Source organism: Triturus cristatus, chromosome 10 (genome assembly GCF_964204655.1).
Source record: "Triturus cristatus chromosome 10, aTriCri1.1, whole genome shotgun sequence".
Lineage (NCBI taxonomy): Eukaryota > Metazoa > Chordata > Amphibia > Caudata > Salamandridae > Triturus > Triturus cristatus.
The window spans coordinates 647,177,196-647,198,536 of NC_140593.1; the positions used below are offsets into that span (position 1 = coordinate 647,177,196).

The 21,341-nt window shown below is 43.3% G+C and overlaps 1 protein-coding gene across 2 annotated transcripts in view; it reads right to left on the reverse strand.

The window, feature by feature from the left end:
* The window catches only part of LOC146789845 (syntaxin-binding protein 4-like), a 1,170,683-nt gene that overhangs the window by 344,497 nt on the left and 804,845 nt on the right, over window positions 1-21,341 (reverse strand). The window lies entirely within an intron of this gene.

The following is a 21,341-nucleotide window of genomic DNA, read 5'->3' on the forward strand; positions in this document are numbered from 1 at the left end:
ACAGCAGTTAAATACTGTGCCCACAAGCCCAGGGAAACAAGAAAAGTCCACTGAAGTCTAAATGTGTAGGGGCCAATGACACAGGACCTCTTTTAGGGGCTCTCAAACTGCTCATGTGTGCCTCTCAGTGAAACAAGCATGCATGCACCCATATACTAACATACTAACAGTGTAATTACAATGATTCAATTGTGACGCATGTAAGTTTCTTCGGACGGAATAAACTGTTGATAAGCTACCAGAGATCCTATATCAGGCCTAGCCAGTGAGGGTGTACTGGTCTAGAGTGACTTTGGATGGGGGCTCTGCTAAATGGAGGGTACAGCCCCCCAGACAAGTAGGGAAATGTCTGAAAGTGCCTGCACTTAATAAGTCCTGTAGCACCCACAGTAAGCTACGATCTATTGGTCTACACAAAGAGGATGCAGGAAAATACATGTAAAATGTAAACGAGAAAGGCATAAAAGGTCCAATCAGTAAAAGATCTGTTGTTGAAGGTGTCTGCCCTGCAGTAGCTCAGCTCTAAAACCACTTCACAGTGAATCAGCAGATAATGCCAAGAATGATGTATGTGTTGCACCAGTCACATAGCCATTCCTAAATGATCTTTTCAAGGATTTAAATGAGGACATTAGCAGCCTACGAGCTACAATAACTTAAAGAGGACAACAAGATTTGAATAGATTGGGGTTACATGTTTCATTGCTGGAAGGCACACAGGAGACAAAGGAGGAGGAACAAGAGATCCTGTAGCAAGAACTCCTTTTCCTCAAAGAACAAAACATAAAATCACAAACCCACTTAGAGGACTCAGAGAACAGGTTTCACTGTAACAATGTTTGGAGCAGAGGAGTTCCAACAGGGGATGATGAAATAGATTTCATAGCTCATGTTCAGAGACTGTTCAAATGGCTAGTTAATATTCCAGATGTGAGGATATCTTTCCTCATAGGATCTATAAAACTGCAAAATGTGTAACTACAGCCTCTATTCTTGTGGACATTCTCACCTGGGTCAATTTCTTTCATCTGAAAGAGTGTGGCGAGGTTAACAGGGCCTGTGCACAAACGCTCCCACTTCACATGTTCATGTTTAAAGTTGACAGTGTGAATGGGTTTAGTTTTCATTATATAAACTGCCCTAAACGTTTTTTTGGAAGAGGAGCATTTCCATGGAGTGTCGTGGTCACCCAGTGCCTGAGTTCCAGCCCAGCTGAATCTCATCACTATCCTATCACAATCCTGGTCTATGCTATACTGGCTTTATGATCAAACGCGCACACAGGTAAATGGGGAGTTAGAACACTCCAAGGCATCTGGCAGAACCGCATTCACTCTATGCTCTCTAGGATAGGTAGTGCTAGGTAGGAGTGCAATTATATGCATTCATATAATCAGTGCAATAATTGTAATAGTTGAATTATTCATATTTTTCACCATTCAAGTAATGCTGGTTACAATGCTCTGTTTCCTTCCACTAATCACTGCAGCGCACATATCTTACACAAGAATCGAATTGCTTCAATAAATGTTTGAAATGCAAGGTTGTGTATTTCTTGTGTCTCCCTTTAGGCACCCCTGAGTCAATGATGAAAATGTAGATCTGTTTCCACAATTTCCTTGGGGGAATTAGGGTTGTCATGTTCTGAGGTTGCAGACACCATCAGGTACCCTGTAAAGTTTAGTGGACCAGCACTGTGAGCTAGCCAGGAACCAGGAAAACATATTCTGATGGTATGAGTCGATGTAGTCCCCATATTTTTGATTCCTATGTTGTCCAAATTCACAGTCTTGCTAAACTATTAGGAACTGTACAGCATGGCTCCACCAACGTTATAGGTCAGGAATTTAATAAATGGTTCTCCTAAGTAGTTTTTCTTACGTGTGCCCAAAGCCCCTAGTCAACATTTTTTTAACAGGGACGTTCATGGTGTAGGGAAAAACCATCCTCGACTGAATTAGGGAATCCCTATCTCTGCCTGCAGGTTATTCAAGCTTGAACCTTTCAAAGGATCACCCCACAAAAGTTTATCTACTCTGAATTCCATGCATTAAAACGGCTAATCCAGTACCAGTAGTTATACCACTAAACAACAGAAATTTATTAACACAGATGTTACAAGAAAAAGGGCTTCCTCTTACGGGAGGGTATGTTACCTTCGTGTCAAAGGCACACGAAGTGCATAAAACAGAGGTATTGCATTCATGAGCAACAGTTCTGGCAGCAGATGCCAACCCAGGACATTTTCACACATACACTGAAGCAATCAAACAACTACAGAGATCATGAAGATTTTGAAATTGCTCTAACATTTCTGGAACGCACAAATTGGTTCCAAGGCGCCGTACCACATGCACTAGAAAACATCAGACTGGGTCCCCTCAGCAATGACGGGGCAACATGACCAGTCCTAGCCAGCTATACACCATATCCACAAATAGGAGTTCTCACAGCAACAGAACTTTGCACAGTTTACACAGGTATAGTTAGACTATACAGATGGCTAACACAGTTTGTTATGTGACCAATGGCAGTAACCACATCAAGGGCAGTTCAAGCTGTACAACCACATTTGGAATTTGTAGTAATTTATCCAGTCAATATTAATGTAATATGGGTTCGTTTCCCACCAGACATGGGGAGATTCCTTTTTTAGATTGCTCATAAAACAAATCAGCTTGAAGCAGTGTTTACCCATACAGGACACCAAGATAAACACAGAATTCTCACAATATGCCTACTTTTGGGGATGGTTCCCCTGGCAGAAGAATGTGCCATATGAGGCACAGTATTTGCTGCAATCCATACCATCATGCATAGTACACCACCCATAGTTGTTTTGCATTATGTGCCTAAACAGATTCAAAACGAATATGCGGAAGCCCCTGCCCTGGACTTGGGATTTAACTTAATTGTCAATTTTGCTGCAGTATCCTCAATCATATTAAGTAATATTAAAAGGGAAGCAGCAGCATTGGCAGCACACCAACACCTCCCGCAGGTCGCTTTGGCAGACCAAGAGTGCGAAGTACCTAAGATTATTGCTGAAACAAACATACCTATAGGTCGAGATAATTTGGGGGACAAACATAATAAACCGCAATTAAAGGGCAATTCTGAAGCACCAGAGTCTTCTAAAAACATTGGGATATTAAGAAAAATAAAATAAAAAATGAAATCACGCGGTGGATCTCCTCCGCAGGAATCCCCTGAAAAGCGCTACAACTTGCAAAACCATAACACTTTAAAACTGCCTGATAGGAATCAATATACTGATACATATCCTTCTCGATCCTTTGAGGAGACATCCAAAAAACGCTCTGAGAGAGGAGGACAATCAGAGCATAGGAAGGAGGAGTACGTGCAACTGAAGTAGGACTCACAACGCTCTTCTGACATCACCATTATAAAAGGAAGAAAAACCTCCACAATAAAAAGGTCAATTCAAGAAGAAGAAAGTGGCTGGTATTGCACTTAAATATGCCTCACATTTTGAGGACTCTGCTTCTGAACAAGGAGTGGGCTCTGAGTTTGCTAGACAGTGCAACAGAGGTCACAATAGTTTGCCAGAATCCTCAAAAATATCTGGTGGTGATAGCAACTAATGGGTTTGTTCAGGTGGAATCACCGGATCAGAGTTAGCTCTCCAGGCAGATTGTATAATTTGCAACTACAAGTTGAGGGTGATAAATACAGTACCATTAAATTTCTTTTTAGGGACATTTGGTTATGACATACTCTTGGCTGAAAAAGACTCTCCGCCAGAGTTTGTAAGCAAATTCCTACCAGGAGGAATATGTGAGATTACCATTCTTCTTCGTCTTTGTTCCTGAAGCAGTTAAACATGTGTATGCCAAGAAGTGAGCACTATCACAAGCCCCAGCCGTGTATTACAACCATGTGGGCTGGGATGAAGGACCACCTTATCATATAATAATAACCATAAGGTCCAGCCCGCAAGTGCAAACACAATACTCAGTTAAACATGAAGCTAAAAACCCAGTTAGAGAAATTCCAAACCAGCTTCAATATCAAGGCATAATTGAGCCTTGTATCTCACCAATAAACAATCCTTTGTTTCCATTAGCGAAACCAGACCATTCCTACCACTTAGTCTTAGACTACAGACCATTAAACGGCCACACTCATACACTTGCAGTACAAAATGCATACATCGCAGCACTAATGAGCAATATAGTGCACAAAAAATACAGAATATCATTAGACATTTCGAATGCCTTTTTCTGCCAAAACATAGCGCCTGCAAGCAGGTATTTGACAGTATTTACTGTGCTTGACTATTGCTCCAAGGGTATAAGAACAGCCCAAGTTTGCTCTCTGCCCGTGTAACAGAACTGTTACAAAATTTTGACAAAGAAGCATCGCCCTATGTTGATGACATATACCTTAAGGATGATCCCATAGAAACACATCTAGCCATAGAAGATCACATTGTGGAGGGATTTGCACAAATAGGCTACAAATTCAATATCCAGAAATCAAAAATTGCCTTTCTCAGTGTCTTGTTCTTGGGATACGAGCTATCAAATGAAGGCAAAAGCGTAATGCTGTATTTTCTAGAGAAATGCGAACTCTTACAACTGCCAATCACATGAAAAAACTACAATCACTTTTGGTCTTTTTAAATTTTAGTACAACATACATACCAGATTATGCACAAAGGGTTAAACCATTTTATGAATTAATATGTCCAGACTTGTCAAGCACACCAAAACATAGACAGATCTTGCGTTCGGTAGAAACTGACATGCTGGCTTCAAAACACTTACACACATGTGTTAACACCACAAACTTGGTGATCCGCGTAATAGCGGGAACCACAAGCTACACAAACATCACTTTCAACAAGGGTGACACTGTACCGATTGCATATAAATCGCATTTATATTCCAATGCAGAAATGCTTTTTGAACCCACAGAAAAAATACTGACTACAGTACAGGGAGCTGTGGTGAAAGTGAGATCATTGGCCAAGGGGAAACACATAATTATCCTGACTCCCATTCCAGCCTTAGAGGCTGTATCAAAGGCCAGCATCCCAAATGTGAAAGCCTAAATCTTAGATGGATACAATGGGCCACTTCACTAACAGCAACTGACATAGATTATGTCTTAGACTCTACATTACTAACACAAGCATGCCTGCAATACGAACAAGAATACCCTGTGTCCAGTGAAATTATGACTCTAGATTAGTGCGACCTTGTAGTCTACACTGATGGTTCTGCCGAGTCTGCTGCTGGAAAAAAACATCAATACTCTGCCGCTTGCACAGCAGTAAGGGGTAAAATGAAAGATAGAATATTCCATCCTCTTAAAATAGTCATGCAGTCCCTAGGTGATTGCACAGCTGGCTGAACTGAAAGCTGTAATTCTGGCACTAAAGAATATGGATTGTGATTTGTATAGTGATATCCACCCTTATAATTAGTACTTACACTATTGGAACCAGAATGGATTCAGAGACTCTAAAGCAGATGGCTCCAACAAGTCGATCGCGAGCTACCAGTAACTCCCAGACACCTTCAAAGTAGCTCCCAGTCTTGAGTTCATTTTTAAGTAAGCACAAGGTCACATTTTTCTTTTAAGATTAAGGGAAGGCTGTGACTTTATATTATCGTCATCAGGCTCCACATAGGGCTCAGTCTGATTTGTGGCCAGGCTGGATCAGAGAGGTGAAGCACTGAAGCATTTAACTCGTAAATAAAAGCCCTTGTTGACTCAATATTGGACCATGAGAACAAAATGATGTTTCTGAATGCTTTTGAATGGGAGAAAATGTACATGAAAAGTTACCTTAATGAATACATTTTAATTTTAATGTTCTTCCATTTCAAAGGCCTTTTGCTCCCAGTGGCACACTGTGCCATATTTATAACTGAAAACTAGTCATTGTTTTCAAATAGGAGAAATTTAAAGTGAAGAACGCCTTTTCTATGAAACATGAAGTATTAATGTCTTGCTCCACTTTCAATTAAGCCAAATACATCTTAAATGTTTTCAGAAGCATATTTATTCACTTAAAATTACTCCCATTTAAACAAATGTATATTTCTGTTATAAATATGACACCATATCTACAGGCCACTGGGAGCAAGATGCTTGGTGTTTGCACATGTGACACTTAGAAATGGGACACAATTTAAATGATGAGTTTTATGGAATCCATATAAACAAAGTTAACTCTTCAGTTAAATTTTCTTCATACAGTGCCATATTTAGAATTGAAAAATACAGCCATTATTTTAAGTTGGAGAAATTTATAATGCCGAAAATGTTTCCATATTCTGAATATCTTTGCAGAACATTTTTCTGCACTTTAAATTTCTCCCATTTGTGTTATACATGCAACGGTGCCACAAATGGCATATCCTGTGCCACAAGTACATGCAACATAGTCTCTGAGTCACCTGTGCACATCGATCCCACTCATACACACACATATTCATACATTCCTAAAGACCACGCTCTCACTGAGTCCTGTCATAGTTCCCCTAGTCCGAGTATTTTGTTCGAACCATAGTATCTGGCTCAACAGACATTAGACTTCTGGCCTTAGTAAATCTAGACCTTAAATGGAAAGAAACTGTCATGTTATTAAGCTCTTGGAGCGGTCTTGCATTGTCCATCTTGGGCCGCTCTAATTTGATTAAGATGTCAATTTTGCCAAAATTCACTTTCATCTTTAATACCATTCCTTTATCCTTTGCTCAGTCCGCTTTGAAAGAATTACAACGGATAGTTTTCGCTGGACCAATAAGGGGGTGAGGATTGCCTGGAGGAAGCTGAGATGTCCAAAGGTTGAGGGGGGTATAGCTAGTCCTGATCTCCGCTTTTATTGTTTTGCCTTTCAATTGAAGAAAATAAGACCTCTCCTATTTAATTCTTCCTGTTTTCCTCCCCTGCTTCTAGCCATGTCTAAAGATACCCCACAGGGGAGTGATGGTTGTCTTTTTAAATTTGGGCATTCACAATACTTTTAAAAATGTAACTTAAGGTTCTAAGTTTGACTTGTGAAGTTTGGTTTCAAATTAGGAAGATCCTGAAGATCCCTTATTACAGTGCAGGGGCCCCCATTTGCAATTCTCCAGGTACTCCAGCCTGCTTAAAAGATAGTCTATCTTCACTATTATGGGAGGAAGGTATTTTGAACTGGGGCAATTGCTTCAAGACAACAAACTTCTTCCGTGGGACGTACTGTACAACACTACTCATCAAAGACTCTCAAGATGTAAGTTTTATCAATTATCTAGTTGGGCCTCACACCTGGATAAAGAAGAAGAAGCAAATGAAGAACATGAACTCTCTCTTCGAGGCCACCTATTTCAACGTAATGAGGTCTCTAAATGGTATTGGCTTCTGATTAAGGGCAAGCCCCCTTTAATACCTATGGAGGAGTCCTGGAGAAGAGACCTGCCTTTGACCAACGTAGCATACTTATGGCAAGTATCGATGCGCACTTTATGGAATGTGGTCAAAGCTACCTATCTTAAGAGGAACCATCTGTTTACACTCCACAGGGCATATTGCACCCCGAAGAAATTGTCCAAACTGGGAGGTGATTATCGGAAGGTTTGTCTGAAGTGCAACTCTGACGATGCGGATAACTTGCACATGGTTTGGCAGAATCCTTCTATCCAGGGCTTCTGGCAAGACATAGGTAAGACTGTTTCGGAAGTCCTGGGGCGAGAGATCAAGGTAAGCCCAAGTTTGGTTATTGTTGGGGTCCTACTAGAGGAGTGTATCAGTTATCATTTTCTAACTCACAGGCCTCTCTTTTATTTTTGTTGTTTCTACTCGCCAGGCGTGAAATTTGTTTAAAATGGATTACACCGCAACCACCAGTAGTATTAGATTGGGTTGCCTCGATGAGACGGATTCATAGATTAGATCTGGCTAGTTCCTCATGGAAAAGATTCAGAATATGGAGGAGTTGGGATAATTGGGAGAATATGGTTTGATATAATTATATCTTGTTAATTGACATCACACATATAAAGTCCAATGATTATGATATAAGTGAGATCGGAGGTAGAGTTCTCATTCCGTGGTGGCGAAGGGCTCCCACCCTCTACACTTACCTCTATTAGGATCTTGGCAACCAGTTTTGTTGGTTCCCCGGAGGTCTTAGCAAACTGAAGGTATTGTTATTTGTGTACGGGGATCCATGAATAAACCCTTGGTTTGCTTAAAAACTTCTCACTTATTTTTTCTAGATGAGGACAAAAAAAACAGACATTAGACTTAAGGTCAATTAATCTGGGTGGGGGGGTGTCTAGTAACAAAACGCAAGCTGCTTAGCCTTCAGTTGCGCACAATGATTTTCAATTATCAGAAGTAGCTCTCACGGTAGAAAAGGTTAGAGACCCCTGCTCAAAAGGGTGTACTATCTAGCACAAGTTGCCTTGGGAAAATCTTAAAGTAAGATTGCCACTGGCTCATGTTGTCCACACACTGAGCCACCAATGCGTAGGAATACATGGTGCAGGGAATTTACTGGCTTATGAAGCTGCACAGGCAGCAGCCCAAATTGCTGCTGTAGCTGTAATAACTGGTTCACACACGAGGATAGATAGAAAAATCATGATAGCTGTCACAACTTCGTGGTGTGGCACTCCTTTTTTAAATTTATATCCAACGAAATACTGCCACCTACTAAGTACTCAAAACATTCCGTTCGCTCGTCTTTCCGGAGTGGGGGATAGAGTAATTCAAAATGCAGATTGCAGACCAGTATTAATCTTGGCAGTACATTAAGGGTTAGCTTCTGCTCACACCTCTTTTGATTGTAATCAAGTCTCTGGCCTGTGTGTATCTGGACCACTGCGGGCCACTAATTAGCGATGGCTCTTGCTCTTTTAAATGCATTCTGTAAGCGGTGGATTCCTATTTTTGATTCCTGTATGGCCACAGCGATAGTCTGATGCTCGAACTTTTATAAAAGATCTGAAAGACTTCAGCAGGACTTATGCAGCAGCAGAATTCCAATCAGACCAGGGCCCAGGGTTTGCCTCTAAGGCTTACCAGTATACTATGGGTATCTAGGGTGAAGCTGTGCACTATTTATTTATAAAGTTTTATATAGTGTGAACTTGAACTAGAAAGGTACCAGAATGCTTTACAAATGTTTCAGTAAGTAGAAAACAGACAACCAAGATATATAAACGCTGACAATATCCATTTCAAATCCAGAGTAGGACAGTGAGTTAGAAACCACACCCTGGTTGCAGAACTGCATCAAATCAGTATCCAGAGAAATGAGTTAGTGTGTTCACGGTACAGTTTTGTTCATTAAAAGCAGTTTGACTTCTTTTTTTAATGATGTGATTGAAGGGTGCAGTCTGACTTCAGGGGGCGTGGAGTTCCAGATTCTAGGGGCGAATCCAGATAAAGCTCTGTTGTAGGTTTTCTCTTTCAAAAACTTTTGAGGTGCTCGTGCTTCTAGACGATCTGTCACCACCAGACAGTTCCAGTTTATCAGCTAGGTACTTCGGTGTGTTGAAGTGTAGGACTTTATGGGTCATGCAAGCAATTTGAAGCTGTATCCTTGCCTCATAAGGGAGCCTGTTTAGTGTCTTCAGATCTGGAGATGTGATTGTTCCTTTTGGATCCAGTGATGAGCCTTGCAGTAGAGTTAATGGATGCCCTTAGTGGAGCAGACCACATAGGGTTGCACTGCTGTAGTCTAACCTGGGGATCACTAGAGCTTGTACAGCTGATTTAAGGACATAGAAGGGGAGGAAGGGTTTTATTTTTCCTAGAATGTTCATTTGAAAGTTTGCTCCTCTGGTGGCTGAGCTGATGTGTTCCTGCATTTGAGATTCTTGTCAAGTGTTATTCCCAGTGATTTTGTGGAGTCTATAATATGTGGAAGGCAGTTGAAGGCTGTTAAATGTTTCATACAATCTTCAAAATCAAGGGATCGTTTCGGTGGGGCAACTAAGAGGAATTAAGTTTTGAGCGAGTTGAGTTTGAGGTGGTTTCTGGTCAGCCAGTTTTGGGTTTTTAGCAAAGTTGTGTTGAGTAGGCAGATATCTCCAGGGGAGGAGATTTTTAGGTGCAGTTGGGTGGCATCTGCATACATGTGGTATTGTACATTGGAAATTTCAGAGTTTTGGTTACAGGCTACATGTAGAGGTTACAGAGAATAGGTGATAAGGTGGACGCCTGTGGGACCCCTAAAGTGATAGCAGTGGTAGTGGACAGGGATTGCCTAACCTTGATTCTTTGATTCTTTGATTCGTTGTGTAGAAACGAGGCAAACCAATTTAGGACAACCCCTGATAATTCCAATCTGTGTTCAAGTAAGTCAAGAAGGATGTCATGTTTTACTGTATCGAAGGTTAAGGATATGTCTAGTAGGATTAGGAGGCAAGATTTGTTCTGATCTAGCATTTTAAGCGTGTCTTCAACTATGTGTGTAAGGACTGTTTCCGTGCTGTGACCATGACGGAATCCGGATTGCAATTGGTCAATAAGGTGGAACTGAGCAATGTGATTGCATAGTTGGGTACGGATGCATTTCTCAAGGAGCTGTGCCAGGGAGGGAATGGCCGAGATGGAAGGGAAGTTATCTGGGTTTGTATGATCTCTTGTGGTTTTTTTTAGAATGGGGGTTACCAGCCCTGATCTTAGGTAGTCTGGTAAAGCCTCTTGATGGAGTGAAGCATTCACTATTTTATTCGAGAGAGTGAGTAAAGAAGTTTTAATCTCATTGAAGATGTAAGCTAGTAGAGGGTCGCAGAAGTGGTTTGACGGTTTAAGTGTTGTTAAGATATTAAGAATGGCATTTTCATCAAAGGTTTTGAATGTGTCCCATGACACATTGTTTTTAGGATGAGTCCTTATAGTTCTTGGGGCTGAACGATCAGAGGCAGACATGGGCTATTTGGAGGTATCATCAGCAGGTTCTCAATTGCTGTTTGGAGATCATTTTATTTTTTTTTATTATCAAAAAACCTTTATTTACTGCTTCAACACGGTCATGGTACACTTATTGCATGAAATCAGAGCATTTTACATATCTGGCAAATCCCAAAGCACAATGGGCATTTGAGCATCCCCACACGATAGTAACAATTGACCTGCATAGCACGGCAGAGATGAGAGCAGTGAAAGAAAGGCACTGGAGGTAATGAGAGCCCTGTGAGGGAGGAGATAGGCCCGACCAGAAGGGGGAAATGGACTGGGAGGGGGGCAGTTACTGACCAGCACCAGCGGTCGCCGCAGGCGAAGTGCCGGCGGGGAGCGCGGGAGAGGCAGCACCGCTAGACTGGGGCTGGGAGCAGAGGTATGTTACGAGGGGGCCCCATATATCAGGTGGACGTGACCTTGCAGGCATCAGATCCCAGAACTCAGATAAAAGAGTCTGACATCTCGAAGCGTCTTCAAGCCAATGTGTGAACTTGGGCGCCGGTCTACGACACCAGCACATAGCCACCCTGCGCCTTGCGAGGACTAGTAACATTGCAGTCAATCAGCGAGTGGCGTCTGGGCAAAACTTAACAAAGCCCAACAGGCAAAGCAGAGGGTCAGGGGCGGCCTGAGCAGAGGTTAACTCGGAGATGGCGGCGCAGACCTCCAGCCAGAAGGCCGACACCCCGGGGCACAGCCAAGCAAGGTGTGTGAAGTCCGCAGCAGGGGCAGAACAGTGCATGCAATTGTTGTTAGGTATGAGTCCTGCTTTGTGCAGCTGAGCGGGGGAGCGGTAAAGCCTGTGTAAGTATTTGAAATGTATAAGGCGGAGACGATAGTTAGGAGACAGTTTCTTAGTCTGGTTACAGCAGTAAAGCTAGTCGGCTTGGGTAATGTTCACACCAAGTTCTGCGCCCCATGCCACCCGCGCACACTCGGTAAATATGGAGGAGGTTGACAACATTAAAGCGTATAGTTTAGTCACCAGCGTTTGGGGAGCAGAGAATGTGTATATAAAGTCGAAAGCGAGCAGCAAGGACGGAGGCCGGGGGAATGTTGGGTGGAGCTCCCTACAGATGGCACGGAGCTGATAAAAAAGCAGAGTGTCCATCGGACCAGATGAGGCAGGGAGAGAATAAAACATGTCCCCGGGGTAAAGATCTGCCAGTGTCGTCAAGCCCAGGCGAGTGGCATGTTTAGACATACCAGTTGGTTGCAGGGGAGGGAAGGCTGGATGACCACAATCGGCATGTGTTTAGCCAAAAGCGTGGGAACGTTGGAAAGACGGCACAACCCCTGCCAGGCCCAGCGCAGGGTCTCGACTGTGTCAACCTCACCCCATGGGCGGCCAGCCGGCGCGAACAAGGCGGTAGACAGAGGCCAGGGGGTCGCAAGGTCAGCCTCGACAGCGAAGTGCAGCTGAAATGGAGCAGGGTGAGCCCAGAAATGTAAGAAACTAGCCTGAGCACTTAAGGCATATAGTTTGAAATCCGGAGCGCCCATGCCGCCAACGGACATAGGGAGGGTGAGGATATCATAGGCTATCCTGGGCTGCTTGCCGGCCCAGACGAGTGAAATGATCAAAGAGCGAAGCTTACGAAAGAAGTGAGCAGTAAGAGGAATGGGTACATTCAGAAAAAGGTAAAGAAATTTCGGGAGCACCACCATCTTCGCAATGTCGATGCAGCCTGCAAGGGACAGTGGGAGTCGATTCCAATGAGGAATTTTGGACTCGAGCCAGTCCACCGCATGCCCAAAGTTGGGCCTGCAAAGGTCATCTAAGTCCCTGCTAATCCAAATTCCCAGGTAGCGGGTGGGACCAGACACACATATAAAGGGGAAGTCAGCCGTGAATGGCTGAGTGGTGTCAGTGAGAGGAAACAATATTGACTTGCTCCAGTTTACCTGTATGCCCGACAGTCCACCAAATCTTGTTATTTCGCGCACAAGGGGGCTGAGGTTATCTTGAGGGTGGAATACATACAACGTAACATCATCCGCATACATGGAAACAAGGAGAGAGCGGGGCGAAAAGCCGATGCCCCTCTGAGTGTGATGTTGCCGGAGCCGGGCAGCAAAGGGCTCCATCGCGACAGCAAAGAGCATGGGAGAGAGGGGACAGCCCTGCCGGGTGCCGCGCTTAATCGCTATGGGATCTGACACCTGACCGTTGATCCTGAGGCGTGCTGAGGGATGGGTGTAAAGTAGTGAAATTTTACAGAGAAAATTGGTGCTAAAGCCAAGGCGTGGCAAAAGAAAAAAGAGAAAGGGCCACTCCAGTGTGTCGAATGCCTTTGTGGCATCGAGCAGAGCCGCCATGGCGGGGAGACTGGGGTTGATTTGGTGGAGAACTGAGAAAATTGTCCTGAGATTGTGGGAAGTGGCACGGCCCAGGATAAAACCTGATTGATCAGGGAGGGCGATGAGAGGCATAAGGGGGAGCAGACGAGAGGCCAACAGTCTAGCGAATATCTTGTTGTCAATATTGATTAGAGAGAGGGGGCGGTAGGAATCACAAAGGTCTGCTGGTTTGTCCGGCTTGAGTAGCAACGTAAGCATGGCCTCCCGAAGGGAAGGGGGGAAAGAGCCATGGTCGAAGGAATCATTATACATGGCGGCCAGGTGTGGCACTAGAAATGGAGTAAACATCTTATAAAACGAGGCAGGGAGGCCGTCGAGACCCATTATCACTGGGCAAACTATTAATGGCGGCAAGTATCTCCTCCTTGGAGAAGGGCTCATCCAAAAATTTGCCAGACCAACGAGATGGTATCAAAATATTGTTTGAACGCCTCACACGCGGGGGGCGGCGGAGTAGAGCTGTGAGTAGTAGTCCATAAGACGGGCCTGGATTTCATCTGGGGAGGTGGTCCTGGAGGGGCCGCCATCCCTAAGAGCTGTGACATCTGAAGCGGCACGAGGGGGGCGTAGGAGGTTAGCCAGGGTCTTACCTGGCCGGTCGCTCTCTCCGAAGCGACGCGCCCGGGCCTCCCTACCAAGGAAGGAGAGCTTCCTGTTCGCCTCCTCAGCAAATTCAGTATGTTTGACACGTAAATTTGCAAGGGTCTCCGGACGGGGGTGCACCGCATGCTCAGCGTCGAGAGTCTTAATTTCGGATTCCAATTTGTCCAACGAGGAGCGGACGTAGAGAAGGACCCCAGCTTGTTTCGAGATACATTTGCCATGTATCACAGTCTGAAAGCCTTCCCAAAGGGTAGATGTGGAGTCCACGGAGCCGACGTTGAGATCAAAGTAGTTGGTAATCGCAGTTTGGATCTCGTCACAGAAGACGGCATCCCAGAGGGCGTTCAGGGGGAGCCGCCATGTGAAAGCACGCCGTGGGGAATCAGGAAAGTGCAGGCAGAGTTGAACTGGCGCGTGGTCAGAAAAGGTATGTGCTAGGTGGGTCGCGGAAGAAATCCATGTGAGGACATCAGGGGAGGCTACCAAGAGATCAATACGGGACCAGCAGCCACAAGAACCAGTGACGCATGTACCCTCTCAGGCCTCGGGCCAGAGATGACGCCAGACATCTTGCAGTGAGTTATCAGTGATTATAGACTGTAATAGAGCAGCGGAGCGGGGGTGGAAGGCATGGGAGCCAGAGCGGTATGAAGCTGCGGAAAGCGTGACATTAAAATCACCCCCCAAAGAATGGCAGAAGGTCCCAGAGAAGAGATAAGATGCAAGATATGCAAGAAGAAGTCAGGGTCGTCAGAATTAGGTCCATACACAGCTGCAACCATCGTAGGTTGGGAGAATAGGGTGCCGTGCAGAATCACGTAACGCCTGTCCGGGTCGGTTAGTACCTGAGTGGTGTGCCATGTGAGCCCCCGTCTGATCACAATGGAAACCCCCCTGATGTAGGCGGAATAGAAAGAGGAATGCGTTTCGCCCCAGTAGCGCGACTGTAGTCTGGTGAAGGTTGCGGGCAACAGATGGGTTTCTTGTAGGAGGCAGATGTCTACTTTGTGCCGGTGAAGGTGTGAATTGATGAGCCTGGATTTACGGTGATCATTGAGACCACGGATGCGAGACCCGGATCAATATGCACCTCAGGTGGTGCCTAGCCGGAAGTCCAAGAGCAGGTAAAGTGTGGCAGTCTGCAGGATGCTGTCGGATTATTAGCTTGGCCGGCAGAGCCCACTTAGAGTGCGGCCATCCTGCAGCCGGCCAAGCCACGCCCCCCTGTTTAGAGATCATTTTTAATCTTTTTTGTCCCTTCAAGGAAGAAGGAGGCAAATATATTGCAGTTTGGCAGCACATTAGATCCTATTATGGAGGGGTAAGGTGTTTCAGTGGATTGATGTATGATAATTTCGAACAATTTCTTTTGGTGATTTCTGGCTTTGTCTAGTTGAAGCCTAAAGAAATTTGCTTTTGAGTTTCTGATGCATTTGTTGGTGGTGCTCCTCAGTAATTGCAGGTGCTTGAGGTGTTCTAGGGATGGCTACCTTGTTTTATCATCCTAAGGAAAAGGAGATAGTGGAAAGGAAAACTGTGACTTATAGCAGTCTAACAGCTCTAGTATTAGGTTCAGGTCATACCTGGATCCATCACCTGTATGGACTTTCTAATATCCACTATTCACAATCTGCTAACACTAGCGATAAACCCCTTGCATTTGGGGGGCGCAAATGGAATCCAATCATGGATACGCGGATGCATAGATCCACCAGAAGTGGCAAAACTACTCCATCCAAAGAGGGCAGAGTCTGGTTGATAGAGATGGATATGGTGAACAAGGAGAGACTTGTACCCCACCTTTTTGGGCTGTTCATTAATCTGCAGCAAATTAATTCCTTTTCAGCATCAACATGTTTTTAGTTGGATATGAAGCAGGTGTCATCTCCATCTCAGACTATGGTCCTGTATTGTGTAGATTCAAATGGGTACACCAAAAGCAGATAGGAATCCCATTGGAGGCTGTATCAGTTCCTATTGCATGACCTCATATCAAAACAGAACATAATAGATCAAATTGAAGAATTTCTTCAATTTAACAATACTGGGGAAACCAACATACTTGTAGCTGGGAAGCCCATAAGGCAGTTCTCTAAAGAACATACAACTTGGTCATAAATGTACAGCTGATGTAAGTGGCAGATGACATGTGCATGTTACATGCAAATGAGGCCTAACTGTGTGATAAATGTGACCACTCATCACTTTTTACACTTTAAAAGACTTAATTCGATCATTATCACATAAGATCATAAAAGTGCATTATACAGCGATAAACTATAAGTTACTCCCGTGAACAATGTACAGTAAGAGTGTAGTTGCCATTCCAACAGCCAAGGTTGTTCAGAATTCCCAATATTAAATAGAATTATCAAGCCTCCCACCTCTGATACCTTCAGGAATTGTCCAAGGCAGACTTTGATGAACAGTGGTGGTGTTGTTTCAACCACTCCATGGAGGGCAGACCACTATAGGAAGTAGCTTGGCTGAATGCTAAAGATAGACTGTCTGATAGGTCCCTTTCTCCAGTGACAACTAGCCGTTAACTATGATCTTTTGTAATCACCTATGTCCCCCAGGTCTAGATAGAGGACTCTATAGTGCCTGGCTTAATTGGTGCTGGAATCTTTTGCGTAGGGTTGATGTTAAATTCTTTAAGGAAATTAAGAAGGACTGGCTTGGAAGTCTTGCAGTATTTCCGATACCTCTAAATACACCATTGGGTAGAGACAAGCTGCAACATGCACCGGACCCTTTAAAAGACTTATGCTAAACGTTTTGGAAGACAAGAATCTCATATCAAGAATATACAAATTGGAGCAAGATGGCTCCTGAGTAACATGCCACACCATTCACCGCTTTTCTCCTTCCTCGCTAGTTCTGAGCTTGGCTACCTTGACTGAGCAATGTGAGGAGGAATTGGTGTTGCTGCGAAGATCTTGGAAATTTTATGTTACCGACAAGGGAATATTTGGTGATACAGCCGTAGGAGTGCTAAGTATAGGGTATTGACCTGCCTGGTTCTTGCGGCAGTTTTTAAGGCTGGCACAGCATTTTTAACAGCTTGGAACTAAACTGCTTTGGACCCAGAGAGCGCTCTTACCTAAGGTCATGGCTGGTCGGGGATCAAAAAATACAAAGATGCGACCTGTGGTTTCATTGACCTCGGCTAACACGGTAGCTGGAGCGGTCTCCACAACATCTTTACTAGAGCCGACTCACCGCAAAGCCAATCACAAATTCAAAAGCAGTGAAACAGCAGGTAAAGGGAAACATGAGCTTGGGAAAAAATCAACACAACAATTGGCGCATGGAACTTTGCAGTCGGAGTATGGGAGTTCGCAACAATCAATTGCTAACCTGTTAGCCGCCCCTAAAGAACCAAAGGGAGACTCACAGGAGAAATCTGCATCCAATACCATCAAGGCTCCTTTGATGGAAACCCCAACAGAGTTGTCGAAAGAACACAAGAGCAACCTACATGGTAAGCATGGAGAGACGCCGCTGCCTCAAATACAGTTCGGGTCAATGTTAATGTCTCCAAAGGCTATAAGGTAGCTGAAAGCTATAGAGTTTAACAAAAAATTGTCAATATACCTGTTTGAACTATTGGCTCTCCGCCAGCCACTACCTGGAGTAATCTTGAGGACAGAAAGAAAGAAACAGCTATTTCCCCTGAAATGGTGGGTGAGAAATTCTTTGTACTAACAGATTAATCTGAATTTTCTAATCTTTCTAACACATCATACAGTGAGGATGTGGCACTGGATTCAAGCAGCAGTAGCCAGATGGAGGAGTTGTCATTACAGACTCAACAAAATAAATCATCATTAGAAAAAAGAGAAAAAGAAGGGGAATAGTCTGCAATTAAAATGAGACTACTCTGATACTCAGTTTATTGATCCTGATTGGGAGAAACCTGAAACAGACCCAGGTTTAGAAGGGAAAACCATGGTGGCAGCCAATTCTACTGACCCCTCTCTTGCTACGATCTTGTATTCTATCAAACAATTACAGGATGAAGTTTGGAGCGATAGCCATCGGGCAAGGTTAGCATCAAAGAAATTGCAGGGGGAAGTGAGGAAAATGAGTAAGAGCTGCTCAGACATGGCAGATAGGCTAAAAATTGTAAAAGGGCGGACTGAGAGCCTCGATACTGATGTTAGTATGCTGAAAATCCAAAGTATATCCCAAGATGCTTTCATGTCTGCTGTCATGCTGAAGCTAAAAGGGCAGGAGAAGAGGCAACAAAGAAATAATCTACAATTTCTGGGGATGCCTGAGGGTGTGGAAGGGGGTAACCTAGATCGTTCATTGTGAACCTCATGAAAGGCGCATTCCCAGATTCGACAAAATGGGACTGGGACATGGAAGATCAGCACGCTCACGAGGGCCCCTTAACACTAAAAAAAGTCAATCTAATGAAGCGGAGAGGCCTCAAGCAATGCTTGTGTACCTTGTGAATTTTCTGCTAAGAATATATATACATACTCACTTTTACGGACTTCCGCATTAGACTACGTTAACCAGCATGCACCTGGACTCAAGGAAGCACGAGATGCACTACCCCCTTTTTTCAACAGAGGCGGGGTTGGAACATCCAGCCAATGGGATGTGTCACAGGACATCAAATGACCCCCAGGTGAGGCGCTCTGTTTGGAAACCGGCACTGATGAAAGCTTACCGGCTGAAACGCGTCTGCCAAGCGTTTCTGAACATTTGCAGTTTTTGTGCTTTTCTTCAATTTTGGAATAAATCCTTTTTGTGCATCCCAGCATATGTCGGCCTCATTCTTCGTGTGGAGTGAGAATTGGACTCTATATATATATATATATATATATATATATATATATATATATATATATATGAGATCAGGCTCGCCCAAATGTAAAAAAGAACATGAGGGAGGGTCATTCTTAGTTAAGCCAGACTTTGCCGATGCCACAGTGTAGCGTAGATGGCCCTTGCAGCAGCTGTTTGTTCTGTTCCAGAAAATGGGTGCTGAAGTGTATCCACAAAATCCTGCAAGATTTAAAATCATTTTCAATTGGCTAACCTGCAGTTTCACTCCTGAAATACAGGCACAGGAATATTTAAAAGAGCTTGGGGCCCTCCACAGTAATTAGATAATCATGAGGTACTCATAGGGGTAATATGCCTGCAAGGAACATAAAGTTGTTACGACAGAGAAAAATTTAGGTTATAGCCGAATAATTTTGGAGTCCTTCTTTGGCAGGGGAGAGTTGGGCAGTGGGTTTGTTAGTTAAGGGACACATCATGCAGGCTCAGCCTGATTGCCCATTTTTTGGTGGGGGAGGAGGATGGGTTGGGGTTGTGGGTTTGGCGGGGTCTAGGGTGGGTGGGCTTCACACATTAATTGGCTATTGAGGTGGAGAACTGGTTGCTACAGGAAGAAAAGTTCAGGGATCCGTGTTGTTTATTTTGTTTACAGGATCTAGGGGTGGCATACTATCGTGTATTTCTTACAAATTTATATAAGAGTTGCGTGTTTAAACAATATAAACTGAGGGATTGGTGTCCCGACAGATTCCAGACACCCTCAGAGGATATGTTAGCCTGTAGACCAACTAGCTCAGAATGCCACTATGAGCCCCTCTTACCAAGGAGCGAATAGTTTCTGGCAACTATCCAACATGACAACCCTGACCCCTAAGGGATCATGGAAACAGTATAGTACTTTTTGCTCAGTCACTCGTGCTTTCTTTGTCTCAGAGATATAAACAGAATAAACAGCGGGACGTTTTCAATAAGCATTTATTGAACCAGCGTCATTCTAGTATAAAACACGTGTTCTGCAATAACCATGAGACAGAAACAGATACATACGATTATGAGCACCAGCAGAGTAAGGAAAAGGTAGAATTCTACCATAGTGCTAAAACAATTAATATATGCAGGCTTAAGGATACATAACAATGATAATGCGTACTCCTATGATGTAAACCTTAACTATATGTACCTAAATGTACCTAACATGTATGTAGAGCCAAGAATCCCCTTAGGATTAAGCTAACCCCCTTACTTGATGTGAGAGTACAAAGGACCACGTTGTGGTCTCGAGAAGGACACCCCACAAGGGATGTCAGAACACTGCGTGCTGGAGTGTCTGTGTGCAGGAACATCAGCGTCTTCCGTCAACATGTCAGCATGGAAGTCTTTCTCCTCTAGTTTGCCAAGTGAAGATGTTGTGCTTATATACCTCGAATGGTACCCTCAGGGGTTCTACCTAGAAGTGTACTATGGGCATGTCAGATTAGGCCCAATGATGCTCATGCAATGCCATGTTTTAGTTAGCATTCGCTGCTCCATTTTCTTTCCAGATTCCATTTGGTATGCTGTTCGAAACTAATCTTGCTTAGTTCTGAGAAATACCCTTCGCTAAGTTTCATTTCTGCAATAAAGACTGCTAGTTAATGCATAAAAGGGGGACCCCCTCTAAGGATAATTTGAGGTCAGGGAGAAGAGGGGAAAAAACCAAACATATAATGAAAAAACCTCCCTCAAGACCCATATTTCTTTTCCATTTAGGTACCTTTATATACAGAATGGGCTTGACAAAGGTGCAATCAAGTGAACAACACTTACAACATTGACTTATTCATTATTATTTATTTTCTTATTTAAACATTTTTACAGTAAGTATCAAATATAAATTCATTGCTTTTCTCTTTTTTCTTTTTTTAAAAACGTTTTTGAAACATTTCAAGAAATTAACAAATTTATCACCATAAGTACAAAAATTATACACACCAATTATACACGCCAATGATTGTTAGACAAATACCCCACAGGGAAAATGAATCTTTACATATATCAAAAATATAACAAAAAACAGAAATTTAAAAAACAAACTTCTGTTTTTAGATTCCCCCTTTGTGCTTTGTGAATTGAGTGGGTATCTGAAAAGGTCCTGAAGAAGGTGGTCGTTCCCTTGTATGCCACCGAAATGCGTGTGAACCCAATGTTCAGACCCGTGAACATATAATACATTCTTGGTCATGGAGATGTTGTAACCTATAGGCTCCTTTCCTTTTAGATGTGTTTCAATGAGAATGATGTATGAGTCTGTATGAGATTGCATGAGTTGTGTTGTGTATGGTTTGATATATGTAAAGATTCATTTTTCCTGGGGTGATATTTGTCTAAGAATCATTGGTGTGTATAATCTTTGTACTTATGGTGATAAATTTGTTAATTTCTTGAAATGTTTCACAAAAAGTTTTTAAAAAAAGAAAAAAGAGAAAAGCAATGAATTTATATTTGATACTTACAGAAAAAATGTTTAAATAAGAAAAGAAATAATAATGAATAAGTCAATGTTGTCAGTGTTGTTCACTCGATTGAACCTTTGTCAAGCCTATTCTGCATATAAAGGTACCTAAATAGAAAAGAAATATAGGTCTTGAGGGAGGTTTTTTCAT